This window comes from Tenebrio molitor, chromosome 5, assembly GCF_963966145.1.
Source record: "Tenebrio molitor chromosome 5, icTenMoli1.1, whole genome shotgun sequence".
Taxonomy (NCBI): Eukaryota; Metazoa; Arthropoda; class Insecta; order Coleoptera; family Tenebrionidae; genus Tenebrio; species Tenebrio molitor.
Window position 1 is genome coordinate 21,765,056 of NC_091050.1, and position 18,761 is coordinate 21,783,816.

The window sequence follows — 18,761 nt, forward strand, 5'->3', positions numbered from 1 at the left end:
ATATTAAAAAAAATATACTTTACGATAAACAATAAAAATGTACGGTAAAACTGTCATTAATTGTTTAACAAATACAAAATAATTCATGAGTTGTATCAAAACAAAGGTGTACTGCATAAACAAAGAGCAAAATATGAGCAGTGCTCATGTCTAAAATGGTGAAAACCCGAATAGTTTCGCAATTTTACTAAAAACTAAAAGTTGATTAAAAACGTTTTGCATCGCCTCAAACTTCTGACCCCAACAATTTGATAAAACTAAAAACACAACAATGTTTATCTTGTTAGCGGAGCAACATGAAAGCGGAAGTCACGGAGTGAAACAATTTTCACCAAATTTAATAATGCAGAAACTGGAGCGGTTTACGAAACGCCTTTACGTATTGGATCAATTACAAGATATGCACTATTATTTATATCTTTTGTTACTTCGATCCATTTTTATTCATCCAACTTTCCCTGGACTTGGAACCGATTGAAACACCAAAATCTACGAAGACTTACTTTCGGTTATTACATATTTATACAGAAAACGACTAAATTAGTGTTCACAGCGTGTGATTGCACATCGCTGCCACCAAACCAGTCGAGAAGATAAATTCAAAAACAGCTCGCTATGTGAAAAACCTCCACACCAAAACAAAGATTGATGGAAAATTATATTTCCTTTAAGACATCCTCAATTTTTCATTTAGTCGGCGTGCCTACACACCAGTTTCCGTTCCGACGTGAAAAATGCAATGTTATAATCTTGTAACCCTTTTTATCCGAGCCATGAATCACCGTTCTAATTTCTGAACGGTCTCACCTCCAACCTGTCACAATATTTTGTAAATAAACGATAGCTTTCCTCGGCACGAGTCAATGGACTGTGCTTGTCCTAATGGACATTTAAAACAATAGTAACGTTCAAATGACCGGAAGGCGTACCGCTAGAAATGAACAGTAGGTGTAATAACACGCGTTAGCCAGACAGAAAAAACACAACATATTACACACTCCCATCTAGTGCTATATACAGTTTCATAATGCGATGTTGTTTGAACACAATGCCAATGACGTTCCGTTTCAACAAGATTCATAATGTTGCATAAACGTGGATGTGCTTTAATAAACACGGACGTGGCACAGATTTCTTCAAGCTCGAGACGAACTCATTCCCTTGGCTCAACACTGGGGCAGAAATCTCTTGTTTTAGATCTGTTCAACTCGTAGAGATAACGCGACATTATTTTTTATGTAATTATATCATTTTTTTCCTCATGGCTAAATAGCTACTCTCGTCGTTGAGGGGTGTCAGCTGCGTGACTTTGGATATTTACACGGTCTTGGGTAAATCGAAAGTGTTGGCCATTATGCTTTCTAAATAGATTTCACTGTGAGGCTTTGACGCGATATTGATGACACTGAACACACAAAATCGCGGCAATAATAAACAATCTCATCTGAAGACGACGTTGGCGTCGATGAGTTACGTGGACCTGGAGTGTCTACGCGAGAGCTTAATTAAACACTTTGACACTAGTAAAGATTGCATTTATTCCGAACTTCTATTGACAGTTGGTAACGCATGTTCAAAAAATATGCGGTTTAGTGACCCGGTGCTTGCTTTTATTTTAATGTATGGCGTAGTCAGTTGTTAAACCAGATGCCAAACGTCACTTATTGAATGAGCAATACATTCCTTTTTAGGACTAATCAACAAGAGTGTTTCTCGTTTTTTAATTGCGGTGTAATTGTTTTTCTTTAAGTTAATAGTTTAATTTCCATTAAAATGAGATTACGTCAAAACATATCGATATAAAAGACTGCATTTGTAAAAAAAAAAAGAGAAAAGCACGGCCTGTTTGACCACAATATTTTGAACGCTCGTTACATACAGGTGTCCCGCCTAAGACTTTTAGGTCTTATATCTCGATTATTTATGGACCGATTTTTATTAAATTTAACAGAATTCTTCAATTGTTTCAAAGCGACTTGGCTTAAATATCTCAAAAAATTTAGCACATTTTTAACAAAATATTTGATGTTTTCTTGAAGTAGACTGTTAATTTGATTAAATTTTTGTGTAGGCGCATGTTTTCTAACGAGTAACAATCAGACACTAGTTTTGTGTAGATTCGAATAAGGAAAATGTTTTAAAATTACATTTTTATTAATCGCGCATTTTAATACCAGTAATTTATTCTTCATTCACTAGAACACCTATCTGCCAAATTTCACAAAAATCGGTCCATAAATAATAGAGATATAAGATCTGAAAGTCTTAGGTGGGGCACCCTGTGTGATTGATTTTTAAAAATACTAAACATTAAATGGCCTTACAAAAACATATACATTCCGTAGATCAGCGCATGAGACGATTTTTTATAATTTTATAAAATGTACATATGTAAAATAGATGCTTTCTGCATATTTTTAAATAAATTTATATTTACCTTCATGCAAAGTGAAATTATGTTTTTTAAAGAATGGAATTTTCTTACGTAATAAATTAATAACATATTTATTATATACGAGTACATATTATATTATACGTATTTAACTACTCGCCCAAGGAAAGCTTGCTTGCGTAAATTTAAGACGATCCCTAGTTCTAAGATTATTATTTTGTTATTAATGTCATGTGAGTATATGAGTATCATTTTCTTGTCAGAATGTTTTTCGTAGAAGTTTCAGTTTAAAATATGGAATAGAAATTCCGTTCCCACTTTATTTTCGCTTAATAAATCGATATCTCCGAAACCATCAGTTCAAAGGTCAAATTATATGGGCATATTGTATAAATCTGAATTTGATAATAATCTATTCAACTCTGCAAAAAATGAAACAATCATTTTAAAAAATACAGAAAACTTTGTGAAATAATGTATTAAGCATTCACAGTTAAGAAGAAAAATGTAATTGATATTGACGTTACACTCTTTAAACCTTTCATTGTACAATCTGTCAACGATCAATGTATCAGGTGTTCATTTACATTTCCCGTCAAAGTTGGCGTTGAAGATGAAGAGTCGATTGTGAACGCACCACGGATTATAGATCACGGATCAGCTGTTTAAATCCAACTTCACTTTTTGCGTTGTTTATCTTTTTGTAGACTGACGAGTAGTGCGTTCACAATTGATTCTTCAACGCCAACTTAGACGTGAAATTTAAATGAACACCCGATAGCATCATTGTAAAAGGGTGGTATATGTACCACAGGTGCCTTGAAAGTGTTAATACACGCGATCAAAGCCACAGGCAAAATTTAGTGTTATTATATAATTCTCCGTTATACTCATATTTTTTAACATTCAGTACAATCTGCAAAGATTTTACTTGAACGTTTGAAATAAACATTATTTCCGTAACACTTTTGGTACGTTTCATATTCGCTACAATGCTTCAACTGATACATAAGAGGAAAAGAGAATTAGAATGATTTGAGAAGTACCTACCGTAAAATTTCGAAATAAATAAGAATGCTTCTGCACTGCACGAACAAAAAATGTCTTTATGAAACAGATACGAAACCCATTGTCACCTATTTTGCCAAGTGCTGAACGGTCTCAAAGTTGATGAGTCTGCTTCGTCGACTCGAATTCTTTCCAATGTCTTTTTTTCCTCAAGACTGCACGAACTCCTTTGTTAATGAGTAATAAAAGGATCTCAACCCCCGCATGAAAGAATCTCTTCATCAAAGGAAGCATGCATAGGGGCGAGGAAAGTGTGCTACACGGGCGTAACAATCGCGTTATGTCTTGCTGATGAATGTTTCGCACCATCATTGTTTTAATTAGCGATGTGACCGTTACTTGAACTGTGATACCATTAATTACGACTTGAAAACTGCAGGTTACATTACGCAACCGTTTATCATGAATTGGGACACTCCGAAATTGTTCAACTAGGAACATCGAATTACATAATTGAAACAAATTTCGGGGAATGCTGCTATCATAACCGAAACTACAACCAATAATAAAGTCTAATTATTTTACCATTAGATACAGTTAGCTGCAATTCCACCGGCTTCTTTTGATTCCACAGCTGATTACTGTTTTGGTCGTGAAGACGTCGCGACTGGAAACGTCGCTCGATTTACGCAGACAACATGGTATGTTTGTATCCTTAATTGCAAATTTTCAATTAATCCCAGCGTGACCACAGCTTGAACATCCTGTCGGTTGCAAAAAAACCTACACTATTTACGGTTCAATTCGCGATGAAGAAAACGATCTAGTGGCAACACTTAAATGCAATTGCAACATTAAGTTGCTTTCACTGAAATGAAAACCGACAACTTGTATCACTGAAACAGTTCCGAACTTTAAAACGAAAGTACTTAGTGGTGGACTTTTACTCTTCACTAATATATTTTGCTGACATGCTCTAGAAATTACAGAATTTATACAAATATCTTATTCTGCCAAATACACATTCTTAATGACAGAAGAAATTTGATACAGTGACGCAGCAAGATTTCCAATCTGATTTGTGAACATTTTAACTTTTCCATTGAGAAAAAATATATTCTGTATTTTTTAAAAATACATACATATCGTATTGGGTGATTCAAAATAATTGTGGCCAAGTATAGCAACTACGTACGAAAATGTATGTGGCAACTGTGTGGACGAGGTAGAGTTGTCATTTGTATGACATTTCATAAGCGTGCATTTGATTTTTTTTACACATTGATTTGACAGTTTTCAAAATTGCGTGACTATGAACTGTCAAACAAATATCAACTCTACCCTACCCACACGGTTGTCACATAAATTTTCGTACATAGTTGCCATACTTGGCCACAATTATTTTCAATCACCCAATATGTAATTATAAAAGATTTTAGTATTAACATTTTTCTTGGACATTTAACTTTAAGAAATAATAAATTCTACCAGTTCACATGAAGTTGTAGTAAGTCAGTCGAAGCACTTTCTAATTTGGCTTTATCCTGATTTAGAGCTACGACCAGCAGATGCAAAATCCGATAGAATCTTAGATCCTGATTTTTTATCTTATTTTTAAATTTCTCTGTCACAACCGGAAGTCCCTTTCATCAACAACTCATCCTCTGGACTAGTATATATGATCGTAAGAAGCAAAACAATTTACTCTCACTTTCTACAAACCTGAATTAGGTTAAAGCAAGCATGAATCACGCTTAGAACAACTTACTACAACCTGATGTTCTACTAAAAGTAAGCTTGTCCACATTACGCGATTTTTTTTTCCAATTCGAATCTATTTAATTGTAGTTCTTGTAACATTTACATTTCACATAATAATTGTGGTTGCATCTCAACATGAATACAAGTTTACAAGTAGACCACAAGAGTAGTTATGTACTTGAATGCCTCTTTGAGAATGTCTTCACCAAAATTTTAACCAAAACTATCCTAAACACCCCCGGGTGGTTTTCGCTTATCTAAGCTTTAATTGCAACACTTCTCAAAGTTAAATGGTAAAGCCAATTAATTAAAAAAAAAAACGGAAGAATCCTTACAACGCGAACAACAATGAACCGACATGACTTGTGTATTTATTATTGGTATACACAACAAAAAAGTAATCAGCCTGACCTATTTCACCACAGCTGAATAATTTACTGACAACAAAAAATTAATTTGTTTATATTAAAATTCAGTGATAAATAAAATCTAATTTAGTCACCCGTACATGGTTAAATTTAATGTGGTGAGCAAATTAGATGCACGAAATATTTTTTCCGGTATTAATTAACCCGCAGGAACAATCTGATACAAAAACTAAAATAATAAGAACACGTTAGACTCCCCAGCCTTACCCTGAACTTAAATTAAACAAGAACTCCCATTAACTTTTGCGCTGGGTCAATAACAAAGTTCACCTTGACGTGTCTGTTGTTAACTGTTTTCATATCTCCCCATCTAGCTACAATAAAAGTGTATGGAACGGTCGACGTCTGTCAATATAGCAAAATCCATTTAGTCAAGTCGAAAACAAATTGTATCAATTAACGTCTCTCACGCGTAAATCTGAAATGCCATCGATAATCAAGATGTTAAAGGTCTCAATGCAAAGTGGACTTTTATAGCCAATTTGAAACTTATTAGCCTGCCACTTCCGCTTCGTTTGTTTGACCTGGGAGTAGCATGTAAAACTGAAATATCGTCGGGTCATCACGAAAGGTCACTTCATTCACGTCGACAACAAAAGGGCATATTTCCTTACGACATCCTTTGGCAAATATTAGACCGAGTTTCGCAAATAAAAATGAACGACGGACGTCAACAATCTCTCCTTTAGGCTGGCTGGAGTGTTGTTAGTCATGGTATAAGCAGAACTGGAAGTCACACACATTGTTGTAAATACCTGAATATTTAAAAAAATGCAACTGCAGGAATGTGGTTAATTGACACCGGTGATATTAATCCCCATATGTGTCTTCATACACGTGGGAAATCCTGTCCAAGAGAAAGAAGTCATAACTTAACCTACACTTCCAGCTGTATAATAGTTTCAGTTGAAGCAGTTTTAGTAGCTGGTGTACTTTGAAGACTCGACGTTATCTGTAAAAACCAGGAAAAACACTTTTTGTTTCTCATAAACGAATTCCTGTATCAGATTTATTTTAATATTGAAAGCATACCTAAGGGTATTGATTTCTGTTCCGCTTTATTCTGTTGCGATGTTACAGAATACATAAACACCATCAACATGCAAAAATATACGATTTTTGCACTAAATGTATGTGCAAAATTTCGGTGGCCGACTCACCCCAAAATTTGGATATTTTTAGAATAAGTAATGCATAATTCATTAATTTTTTTCTTCAAAATTAATTTTACAATTGGGAACAACGTTTTGAAATACCAATAAAGTAAATACCGAGATGAGTAAACCGATATTAGGTAGAAAGCAATGAATATTAAAACAGCAAAAAAGAAAGCGGCAAAGTTAATTTTGTTTCAAGTTATACAATAAAAATAACTATTTCGGCTCTTTTTAATGCGGATAATGAAAAATTCAACAAATTATCGTGTTGTTTGTTATTCAACTCAAAGAGTTTTAAGCGGTGACGATACCAGGTGTAAGTAAGCCCACTAGAAACTTTGACGATCTTCGAGAATTAATCAAGATGAACAGTTTTGAGGGGGAAAGTTGTTTCGGGATGTACTCAACTCATTGAATTATGCATGAAACAGATCTAGTCTCATTAAAAAAATCGGAGCGTAATAACAAATTCTTTGTGAAACGTTAAACGACAAGAAAATATGCTCAAAAATCACTTTCCACAACAAAACTTTTCAAGTGCAGACGAATTGGAGCGCGATTGAAATCGGAATTTAACTCTGCAAGTACAGGAGGTTGTAATAATCATAGTCCGAAAGATGTTGTCTCATATTCAGCAGAAGATAATTTTGAAAGTTGTCGACAATATGTAATAGTTTGCTTTTTTCAGGTTATATTTTAATCATTGGATAATTTGTCGAAGATGTTTGAGATATCAAAGTAAATCCAGAAAGTGATATTCTAAAAGCAAAACATCCTATTCTTTAACAAAACACCAGTGTAATAACTACATCCTTTAATAAATAAGTAATAATAAATTCCAACTCCGTATATTAAAGAGTTGGAATGCATTTTCAAGTGAAATAATTCCAGAGCGTAGACAGAGTAATTGCATAATTCTCAAAAGATAATAATGGATAAATGCTTAACTAGTCTACATTATTCTCTGAAATATTTCCTGCTGAAAAGGAAACATATTTATCTACTATCAGTACATACTGTCGAAATATATATAATTCATTTGAATATTATAATATGTACAAATTTGACATATGTGAAGTGACGCGTTACTGCTCTAGTGCGGTAAAGTGTCAAGAAAACTGAAATGTTTGTACTTTTATCGTGATTTCGTTGGTAAAAATTTGCAATAGCCGAATTTGGTGCAATTGCAATATGTGAGGAAATACTTTCTTGGTCTGTATCGTGTATATCGTCCGCATTTTGACTAAAGCCTAACAGAAATTTTAAAAAATCTATAGCATAGTAGTGTGTGTAGTACTATTTTTTCTCATTTTATAATTATTTTCTGCTATAACAAGTATCTTCATATTAGATACTCGAAGGGTTATCAAACTCGATCTATATCCCACATAATAACTATAATACCGTGCGATCTAAAATTAAAAAAATCGAGAAGGCTGTGATTAATACGCCTCAGTTGGCAACACGTAAAAATTGAATTCAATTGTCATTACAATGGTAATTGCCATTATTAATTATTAACTATAAAAATTTGCTATTACAATATGTTCACTTTAGAAATGGAGAAAGACTTGACAACTTTGCTATTACACTTTAGAAATGGAGAAAGACTTGACAACGGCGAATGGTACTATTCGACACCTCGAGTTTTTGAGGAATCTCAACAAAAGTTTCCGGACTTTCAAAGCACGTACCAACAACTTACTCAGAAAGTCTAGAAATGCGTAAACATGTTTTTGGAAACAGCTAGTGTTCTACACAGAAAAGGCAGTGGACGACCAACAAAAAAATCACTAAAAATATTGAAGAGGTTGAACAAAGAATTGCAGAAACCGCAAATTAATCCATCTGGAGATTAATCCAAGAAACTAACCTATCAGCTTATGCTTTTTTCATTTTTTTTTCCCTATCGTGTGTCTGTTGTGCATGAAATTAAACCCCTTGACAATAAGATCCCCCACAACATAACCTCTCTGAATATTGATCGTTGGATCGATTTATGAACAAGCGGCGCGCTCACCGTTTTAAATCTCATTGTTTCATTGCAGAAGATTTCAACGTTCTCAAAATCACTAACCTAACTTTTAAGACTGATAATTGAAATCTTAACGAATTGCCAACTGAAATTTTTGATCACAGCGTACTCTAATTTTGTTTTCGATCTCACGGTATAATAAAATAATGATTACATAGTCTATATTTTTTCTTTTTTTTATCTGAATTTATAAAAATACGAAGTAGTGTATATTAATACATAATTGGATTTTTGTTAATAAAAGAAAGTTGTGTAGGTAATTGTTTTTGTCATGTACATACATTGAAAAAGTTATGACAGTTTTGAAAGATATTTCAAAGAAATAAATTTCCATCTGGGTCCGCCACAGCTCTTGTACAAGAAACGTACAAATCTCTGCACGGAAATATTCCCGGAAGAAGTGACAGGAACACGTACGAAATAAAATCAAAAAGCGAAGACCTAGATTTTGAGGAAATCTGAGAAGCACAAATCACGAACCATTAACCAACCTAATCGCAACGATTTGGCACCGATGACTTAACAGGTGACCAAGGCGGGATTTCTAATTGGATTTCCAAAGTATTAAAAATAGCTAATGTTCCAATTTACTTGGCAATTTTACTTTAAATCATCTTTAACAGCAGTTACGCTACTTAAGCCGCAATGATCCGTTGGCGCAAAAAAAAACCCAAAACACTCTCCACCCAACCATAACGTCCAAAGAAACGGTATAATTAAATCCCGTTTTATCAAAACAACAGAAACATTATTCAAGGTATGCCAATTTAACAGCCCGGGGACAGTTCTCTATAGTGGCTGTCTTTTTTCCATGGAGCACTGCGTCTGGGTCTCACAACTGAAACACCCACGCCTCTTCGTGACTCGCCCACAAAACAAAGACCAAAGGGAAGAGAAAAATCATCACGACGTAACCGCATGGTGCAAGCAATTATTTTCATTATCGACGGCTTTGGCATCCTTAATTAAACCCTTTAATCGGCGAGTGGTCGCCATCCCGTTCGTTCTTGAAGGAGTCGCAAAAACAAGGATAATTTTATTACGGCCAAGACATACAACCAATTTGAAGCGAACCAATATTTGAAAACGTCAGAAGCAATATCGCTTTTTTTAAATATTGACTTAATAAAGTATCACGGCCACCACGATACCTACCGTTGTCAACAGCACTCCTGCTTGAATTTTTTAAACCACCCAGTCCATCTGGAAATTAATACAGGTGGTGTGTGGGCTAAATTGAGAAGTCAAATTTCTTCAATGCAAAAAATTTGTTGAATGAAGAAAGACGTGGCTGTGTTTAACTGTTAACTCCTCCACCGTGCGGCAAAGTGCATTCAACTGGTAAACAACAAACCCGACTCTTGTCTCGAAGGTAAAACTTGGTAATTACCCGAAGGATCGTAATGACCCGTAATGAGCACCTCAATAGTGGGAGTACTAGAAGTTGCTTTGATAATTTAACGCCGTCACCGCGATTATTCCTAATGACCGTCAACTTGTTCATCAGCAGGTTCATCTAATATTTAAAAAGACTCTTTGCCAAACTTTGCTGCCGAGAAGTTGGGAAAGTCCACGAAATACCGACTCTCCAAGTCCCGTACAAAGTTACGGGGAGGAGCTGTTTTGTTAAAACTTTTCAAAGGCACTTCACGCCGCAAATCGGAGATTTATTAGGTTTGTTTCAATTTTAATTAAAACGGTTGCCATCAAACGAAATGGCAAAAAACACAACTCACGGCAAGAAAACCATCAAAGAAACAATCCAACGGAGCGCAAAAGATGTAAAATTAGGCGTCGGACCGTGAAACGGTCGAATTGCAGCTTACAAGCTGACGTTTCAAAATTCGATGAAACGTCAATCTGTATGGACGATAACCCCAAAAAGCAAACAAATCATAAAATTTGATAAAAACGTCGACTGTTGCAATTTTGTTTGTATCATTCCGTTTACCATCCATTAAACGGGATAATCCGAAGAACGTGGACACAGAAGGACTTTGGGAAAACAAAAAACGGCAAACAATTTCCGCGAACGCGCACAAGATGGGTCAAGAGGTCGTTTTTCTCGTAGAGGGTTGTCCTAAAACCAAACAAACATGCAAATATATCGGCGTGAACGTCAAATAAATTCCCTTTAAGAGCCGGCCGAGCCTGGCCCTTAACTTTTAAACTAACTGAAGAGATGGCCAAAGCAAAAAGCGACAATTCTGTTCAAATATGAATAACGATATCCATTTCCGGCCGACGTAAACATCTGTTCCTGCCCGCTTTATAATATGAAATTTACATTTTAATTACGTCGGCATTAAGTGTGCTTTGTAATTTTGTTGTCGATTCAACAGGTCCGATTCTATAGGGTATTGATCTAATCCGAAACATGGACTCGCCAAAAACCCGAATTGATGGTGCTAGCCTTTGCACCGGCGATGACTTAACAAGTGCCCTTTTATCGTCAAGGCCGTAAGTAATTCGTCCTTTATTCGCATCAAGTCAACACAAATGGCTGAACATGAGCATTACGCAATTATCGATCAAGACAGTGGGCCCAGAACAAACAAGAAAGGCGCTACGAGTTCCACCGACGAGATGTTACTTTGCTTAAGTTTTTTTTTTGCAACATGCAAATGAATTGCACAATCTGCGATGGGATCTTAATGGACCAAACGTTCAAGTGCAACATTGAGAATGATTTGCAACAGCTTCTGGAAAATATCATGACGATGACACTATCTGATCATCAAACTTAAGAATGTAGAAATGTTGTCAATGATGAGTAACTTCTCATTTTTCCAAATACCAGACTAGTTGCAATTAGAAAAAAGAAAACACAAATGTAAAATTTGACGTTTTTAAAGCTAAGATAGCGAGACAACTACTTTTTGTTTTCGATGCACGAACCATCGGCCTATTTCGGTACGTGTACTTGCATAACGACAGAGTTGTAGAAAAATATCATACGTTCAAATGAAATCCTGGGCTGAGTAGGCGTTGAAAAAAGTAAACTATGTATTTGGAACATGTAAAGTTTGAATTTTAGGTTAGCTGTCAACATTCTCTATTACAACTGTCAATTTACACTTTAAAAAAGCAAAACAATTGACGGTTTCCAATGCCTTTCCAACCCAGGATTTCATTTGAACGCCCGATATATTGTTTACATATTTACTGATTTGTGAATAACTTTTGAAAAATTTAAAAAAAACCGTACTTTAGACTACATTCAGCGAATCTTAATAAGAAAAAAATTAATGCTTTTATTGCTAAATTTCTCCCTCAAAAATGTACAATTTTCTAATACTTCACTTAGTTTTTTAATATAAGTTATCGTAAACCTGAAACAATTTAAATGAAGGTCTTTCTTCAATGATCTTTAACAACTTTAATCTCAATTTTGAAAATTGTAATAGGTGACAATAATGACCTTGCATGTATTTATTCATGAAATTGTGAACAAAGTAGTTTTTGCAATTTTTACTTACCATGAAACTATTTTCACCTAGTGTCAAATAGAAATACATATTCCATTATGTACATAATTTAGACTCTATATTTTTCAAAATATCAAAAGAATGTCCCTTTTCCAGAGAAAAAAAAATTCAATATAATTTAGGTCCGTCACAGTAATTGAAAAAATCTTTGATGAATAGAATATTGTTACTCAAATTATTATTCCTTCAAAGTGTACTAATTTTAAAAACAGACAGTTTTGATGAAAAAAAAAAAATAACAACAAAATACATAAATACATTCCAATTGTAAGCCTGCTATTTATTAGGGGATTTGATTATTTTTGTATTGGAATTTAACATTGTTTTAATTATATTGTCACTACATGTACTTAAATATTTTGTTTATTTATAAATTAAGCAAAATAAAATCAACGGATATATGGATGAATGTATAAATGCCGCCACCAGCAATAAATTAAAGTGAAAACAGTAATTGGTTAACTACTCGGGTATCGGGTGTTCATTTGATTTATCCTCAATGTAAGCGTTGAAGAGTCGATTGTGAACGCACCACTCGTCAATCTGCAGAGAAGAAACACAAACACCGCAAAAAGTGAGGTTAGATTTAAGCAGCTGATCCGTGACCTGTAATCTGTGGTGCGTTCACCAAAGCCAACTTTGAGGATAAATTCAAATGAACACCCGATACTATATGTCAAAGTGCGAAATGTCGAACACAATAAACTATCGAAACCGAATCTAGATGCAGATCCATCATTATCCATTTCAGTTCAGTTTACTCTTGAAATTATCAAGTTTTACATATATCATAAAATCACCTACTCAAATGTCAAACATAATAATATATTTCACATCGTTACGAACAAAGAACAACAATAACGAAGATTGATTTGTTTAACCGTCAACAAATTACACAACTTGTAAATCGCAAATAACCGTAATTTGTTAGGCGTCAACTTGGAATCGAAAAAATGTTTATTTAAAAATAGTAACGATTCTTTTTATCTTTTACAATCAAACGATCATTTGAACAGGTTGCACAACACGTTAATGGCCACTTCCTCTCATACAAAGGTGTGTGTTATTTTAAACAGATGTTCTTACAGCACATCTCCGTCTTGAATACGACACTAATGTACACAAACTCCTGAAAAATATATATCTGAAAATGTGGACATTTTTTTGGCACGGACGCATCATCGTTATATTGATGCACTTTTTAACTATTTCTTGGCTCATCTAGAACTATTAATTAAACATAATAGTCCCAAAACTGTAACCATAATAATAAATTACCACTGACGGAACCTACAAGCTGTTTATGTCACGTCAATCGTCAACAGAAGTCAAACTTTCCACTATTAATTGTCCACAGATGTGGTACTACTGGTACTACTGGCACAACAATGAGAATTTAATGTCGCAGAGAAGTCTTAAAAGGAAAGGGGACCGTTATAGATTTGTATCCAGAGATTCAGTAAAGGTCACCGAAGGATCACATTATGAAATGATGAGACGTGCTGTACTATAAATTGTTACTAATGCATAGTACGACTACGCGACAACACCAGGACGATGACCTCCAACTAACGGAAGGCGTCGAAAGACCATATGGGTTAAAAAATAAGGGTGAGTCTTAATTGTCTGAATAATGAACAACACCAAAGAGTGGAGTCTAGTTTTACGTCTTTTCTTTTAGATCTGAGGAAACCGGAAGTCTTTGGAGATGTATGTCGGTCTGAAATCCACGGAACAGTCGAAATCTTTGAAGCAGTCACAATTATATAAAATGAAAGAAGACATCGAAGACAAACAGTTAAAACACTGTTATCCGACAATGAAGGAAATGGTTGGTAAAATAGACGGAACAAAACCTCGGATGATAAACGACATGAAAAGGATTGTTGGGCCTTACGGAAAATGGTGTCGCAACGAGCGGAAGCAACCCAGGAAAAACCATGGCGATAATTGATGTAACAAAAAGCGATGCGTAAAAACGGGGATCATGCATAAATAAAGCCCTCGCTCTAATTGCAATTTAGGAAATTTGGGAATTTGCTTTTATCTCGATACAACGAATCGTACAATTAAACGGACGAATTCCGAAATACGAGAGATACACATTTTATAAAAACAAGTCGTGTTCAATATTGGAAAAAACACGTTCAGTGGCAATAAACAAAATATTTGAGACAGGTGCGTACATTTTTCTTAAACGCATAAAAAAGTCATGTCCGATACAGGAAAAAATATCTTCGTGGTAATAAACACAAACGGGGAAAAGCTGAAACAATAAAGGATCACGACAAGATGAAATGAAAAGTGAAAGTGAGATATGATACGAAGTTATTTCAGGGAGAGGTGCAAATATTTTAGAGGATCGTAAAACAAACAGGAAACGTCTTATGGACATGTGTTCGCACGCGGTTCCCAAGGGACCTTACAAAATTTAGAAAACAGAGCAATCAAGGACACTGACTATATTTAATTGCAGAAAATAAAACATTTCTTGTTTACATTGCTATTAATTAATTAATTAATTAATTCGATTAATGAATCGGGTGTTCATTTAAATTTCCGGTCACGGATCACGGATCAGCTGTTTAAATCTTACCTTGTTTGTTTTTTCACGAGTGGTGCGTTCACAATCAACTCTTCAACACCAACTTTGATCGGAAATTTAAATGAACACCCGATACATATGTGTATTTTCCATTATTTTGTAGATACTAAAATAGATCTAGCTTTATTCCAAATAATTTATTTTGTTAGAAGTGCTAGCTAGGTAACAAAAGACGAGACGAATAAAAAATTTTATTTTTTTTAATAAGCCCAATGAAATTGTAACTTGGTGTACTAATAGAATAATCAAAGATTTCTCCTTTACGATCTACTTTTGTGAACAAATCTTAAAAATTCTATTACATGATTCCACATAAATAAAAAAGTATTTGAACGGAAAGTACTAGGTATATTTCCTAGACCAAAAATTATATGTTTAGACGTTAACTAACAATTAAACTAAAAATGCAGTTACATATTAAATAAATTATTCACTTGCATAGGTACTTACATTTTATTTAAAATCATAAGATACAATGTAAGGTAAACACCGTTCACATTGTTTTGGCATAATGTGAGGCCATGATTTATTTTTTTAACGTTGGACACACTGATTTCCGTCACTAAAGTGCCTGACCTGCGGACCTATCAAAATGAACATAACACATTGCTGAATTTTCTGCGATGTCCGAGTATTTTTCTATTGCAAACCAGTAAAACTGACAACAATGCACTAAACATTGACGCTATTTATAACCTCAAACCTAGAAAAACATAACCTAATTCAACAGACAGCTTTACTACCAAATTATGTGCAAAATTTCCATGCCCTCCATTATGCCAAAACAATGTGAATGCATTTTACAAATTCATTTTAAATTTCGTAAACTCAAAAAAAAATTGTCTGCTAAAATTCACAGTTGGTTGGTTGGTAAGTTAACAACAAAAATAAATAAACTGCTCGAAAAAAGTTAGGGATATTGATATTATAATTTATAACGTATCCCTCGACGTATCCCAAGGAAGAGTAAAAGTTTGACATAAGTCAAAACTCATTAAATGTGTAAAAACGTTTATTAAAAAACCATTTCAATAATTCTTTTTAAAAAAACATCCCTAACTTTTTTCGAACAGTTTATGTACCTATCATACCTGTGCAAAGTGTAATTAACTAATTATAATTCTGCATAAATTTCAAAATCTAAAAATCCAGTTTATATAACTTTACACATTGTAAGTATTTTATAAATAATGCAGATATAAATCTATCAGAGAATCGTAAACATCTTTACAATAAGCTTTCTGACATAATTAAGATTATTTTAGTATTCTCTAGCAACAAGTTATTTTTTTAAATAGGTACATATACAAATTATTGCTGCAACATATGTATGTATATTTTTAATCTAAATGAAAACATTTTAATGAATATTTAACACGTTACATAAATCAGTTAACACGACCAGGTGAACACATGAGTTATTAACTGTACAAAAACAAAATTTATTTGTTTACGTTTTTGCACAAACAAATAGGTTGCACTTTTATCGACATCGGTGCATTTTTAATCACCTGATAACCCCCAACAACCTACTTTATCGCTTCCTACTTAATTTTAATGGAGTAGACCCACTTTAATAGCTCCAAAATCCACATTTGTCTAGTTGGAAGTGTTTGCAAAAATTTTACGAAAGCATAAAAACCAACCTACTTACTTTCCTTTCCATAATACATAATATAGTTGGCAAAATTCTTATTAGCATACCTCATTACTAGAACAAACATTCTACGCCTACAGTATTTACCGTTGTGTTAACTAAAATTTAGGAAAACACCTGCCCCGTTAAATTAATTCTAATTCGTCGTAAATAAATAGACCAAACGATGACGAAAATGCACAATGTAGAAACGACAAGTTTCAAAGCTTGTCGTAACTTGGTGCGGCATTGTTAATTTTGACAGATGACAGATGGAGCAATTAAAACAAAAAAGATCAAAACGGCTGAGAGATTATGACGTATGTTTAATAAATGTCATAAACGTCACAGTTGAAGGGAAGTGTCAAATGGAACGGTACCTATCGATGGCCGCAGATTGAGCAGTAACCTGATTAAAGACCGATCAATATTGACTAGAGGGTCTGCTATGATCGATCAATTAAATTATGGTCAAGTTCAAATTAGGTTGGTCCAACAACTAGGTAAGTACAAAATTGCTGGTCGTGTACGCCATTTTTTATTTCAATGAATTCGAGTGACGGAGTGGAGATCATTTAAAAATGTGCAATTTGCGTCAACTGCTTATTGACGAGCTCACCTTTAATTATAATTATTGCTTAACCGTGAGATCATCAAAAAAAAAATTGTAGTTGGCTGAAAAATTTCCAAACACGAAAGTGAAAAAATAGATGCAGGACAATATTCATAATCGAGACGACAAAGTGAAGAGTCACCGAAATTCCAGAATTTAAACTGGATTCGAATCAAGTTTTTCAGCCGGAGATAAGCAGGTTTTCTTATTAAACAAGTGACGGTTTTATCTCGAAAACAAAGCAACGTGATTTGATTGGGCGAGAGCCGAAAAAAGCGTAAAAGGGCCCTCCTCGACTCGACTAAATAATTAAATTGCGATTACGTCCGCGAAACTAATTAATTAAACTTCACGCTGCGCCGGCAAACAAACAGAATTTACATCCCCGAACATCTGTTCATTTCACTTTCGTTCCGGCAGCAGCGCGGCCGGGAAAGTGGAAGGTTTCGTCGAAATCGGGAGGAAAAGCCGATAACGTACCTTGGGAGGAAGAGTCCGTGCGGCGGGGCGTAAATCCAAAATTAAAATTACAGAAAATAAAAGCACAGTGTAACGCACGTAAACACAAAAAAAAAAATGTAATCAAATGCGAAATCGGTCGGGCACAAAATGATGAGGAGCACTTGTTCGGATCGAACCACTGGGAGGGGGTCGTCGGGCAATTATCAATGCAGGGCTACCACTGTTACGTAAGATGTCAATAAAAACATAAACACATGTTCGAGAGCGACTGCAACACGATCGAATACCTCACTTCGCCGCGGTCCACAACACACTATTGCGCGCCCGATGGAAATCTCAATCGAAGACCTTCGCGCGTACGGCGCATATGTGGACGCTTGCGCCCCAATGTCAAACTCTCACTCATTTTTCGAACTCAACCCCGACCCCCAAAATTACCAGAGACACTACTTTTGAAAAACGTCAATTGTTTACTAGTGAGCCAGTTTGGCCAACTGTCATTCACTTTTTCAATTGACACCCATGAATCCGGGTATGTGGCAGTGACAACTGTTGATATTAGGCGTGATTTATTTATTTTACTTTTAAATTTGTTTGTGATCTCAAATGTTTTTCTCTTGTTGTTAATTTGAATTTTTAGACGAATTTGAACTGCGGCCTCTAGTGTCGAGGAGCGACATTAGTGACCGAGGTACGAAGGAGAACTCTGTTGGTATCTCTGCGATCTATTGATTGTTTTATGTTGGCGCACACTGGCGCATTCGGGGGTTAGTGACCCAGTTTTTTCTACTCAGGTGTAAGTGATAATAAAGAACAGGAAAGTAGATAGAGCGCCTCAAATAAAGAAAGCATTTTAATAGTAATAAAATACCATTTAAAGGAAATGAAGACGTTCACGGTCTTAACTCGACTTATTACAAACTCAGTAATTACCTATACTATAACTCCCCTAGGTGAAGTATTAAAAAAATTAGTATTAAAAGGGAGATATAAATAATAATCGGACAACCATTAACCAATTCAGTTCAATATTTACTAATATTTTTGGAAAAAAAAAGTATTAATTTCACATGAGTACCTACTTTTGACTACAATTTAGCTTTCTCAGCAAGAGTAATTTTTGCTTTAAATAAAAAAGTAGGTATTTTTTACTCTAGTAACGAAAATCTTTCCTTA

At 34.6% G+C, this 18,761-nt stretch overlaps 1 protein-coding gene across 1 annotated transcript in view; it reads right to left on the bottom strand.

Moving 5' to 3' along the window:
• Nucleotides 1-18,014, bottom strand: part of LOC138130162 (uncharacterized) — a 306,106-nt gene extending 288,092 nt beyond the window's left edge. The window contains exon 1 of the mRNA XM_069046556.1: nt 17,604-18,014. The gene's annotated coding sequence lies outside the window, so the exon portion shown is untranslated. The remainder of the gene's footprint in view (nt 1-17,603) is intronic.
• Between the last annotated feature and the right edge of the window lie 747 nt (nt 18,015-18,761).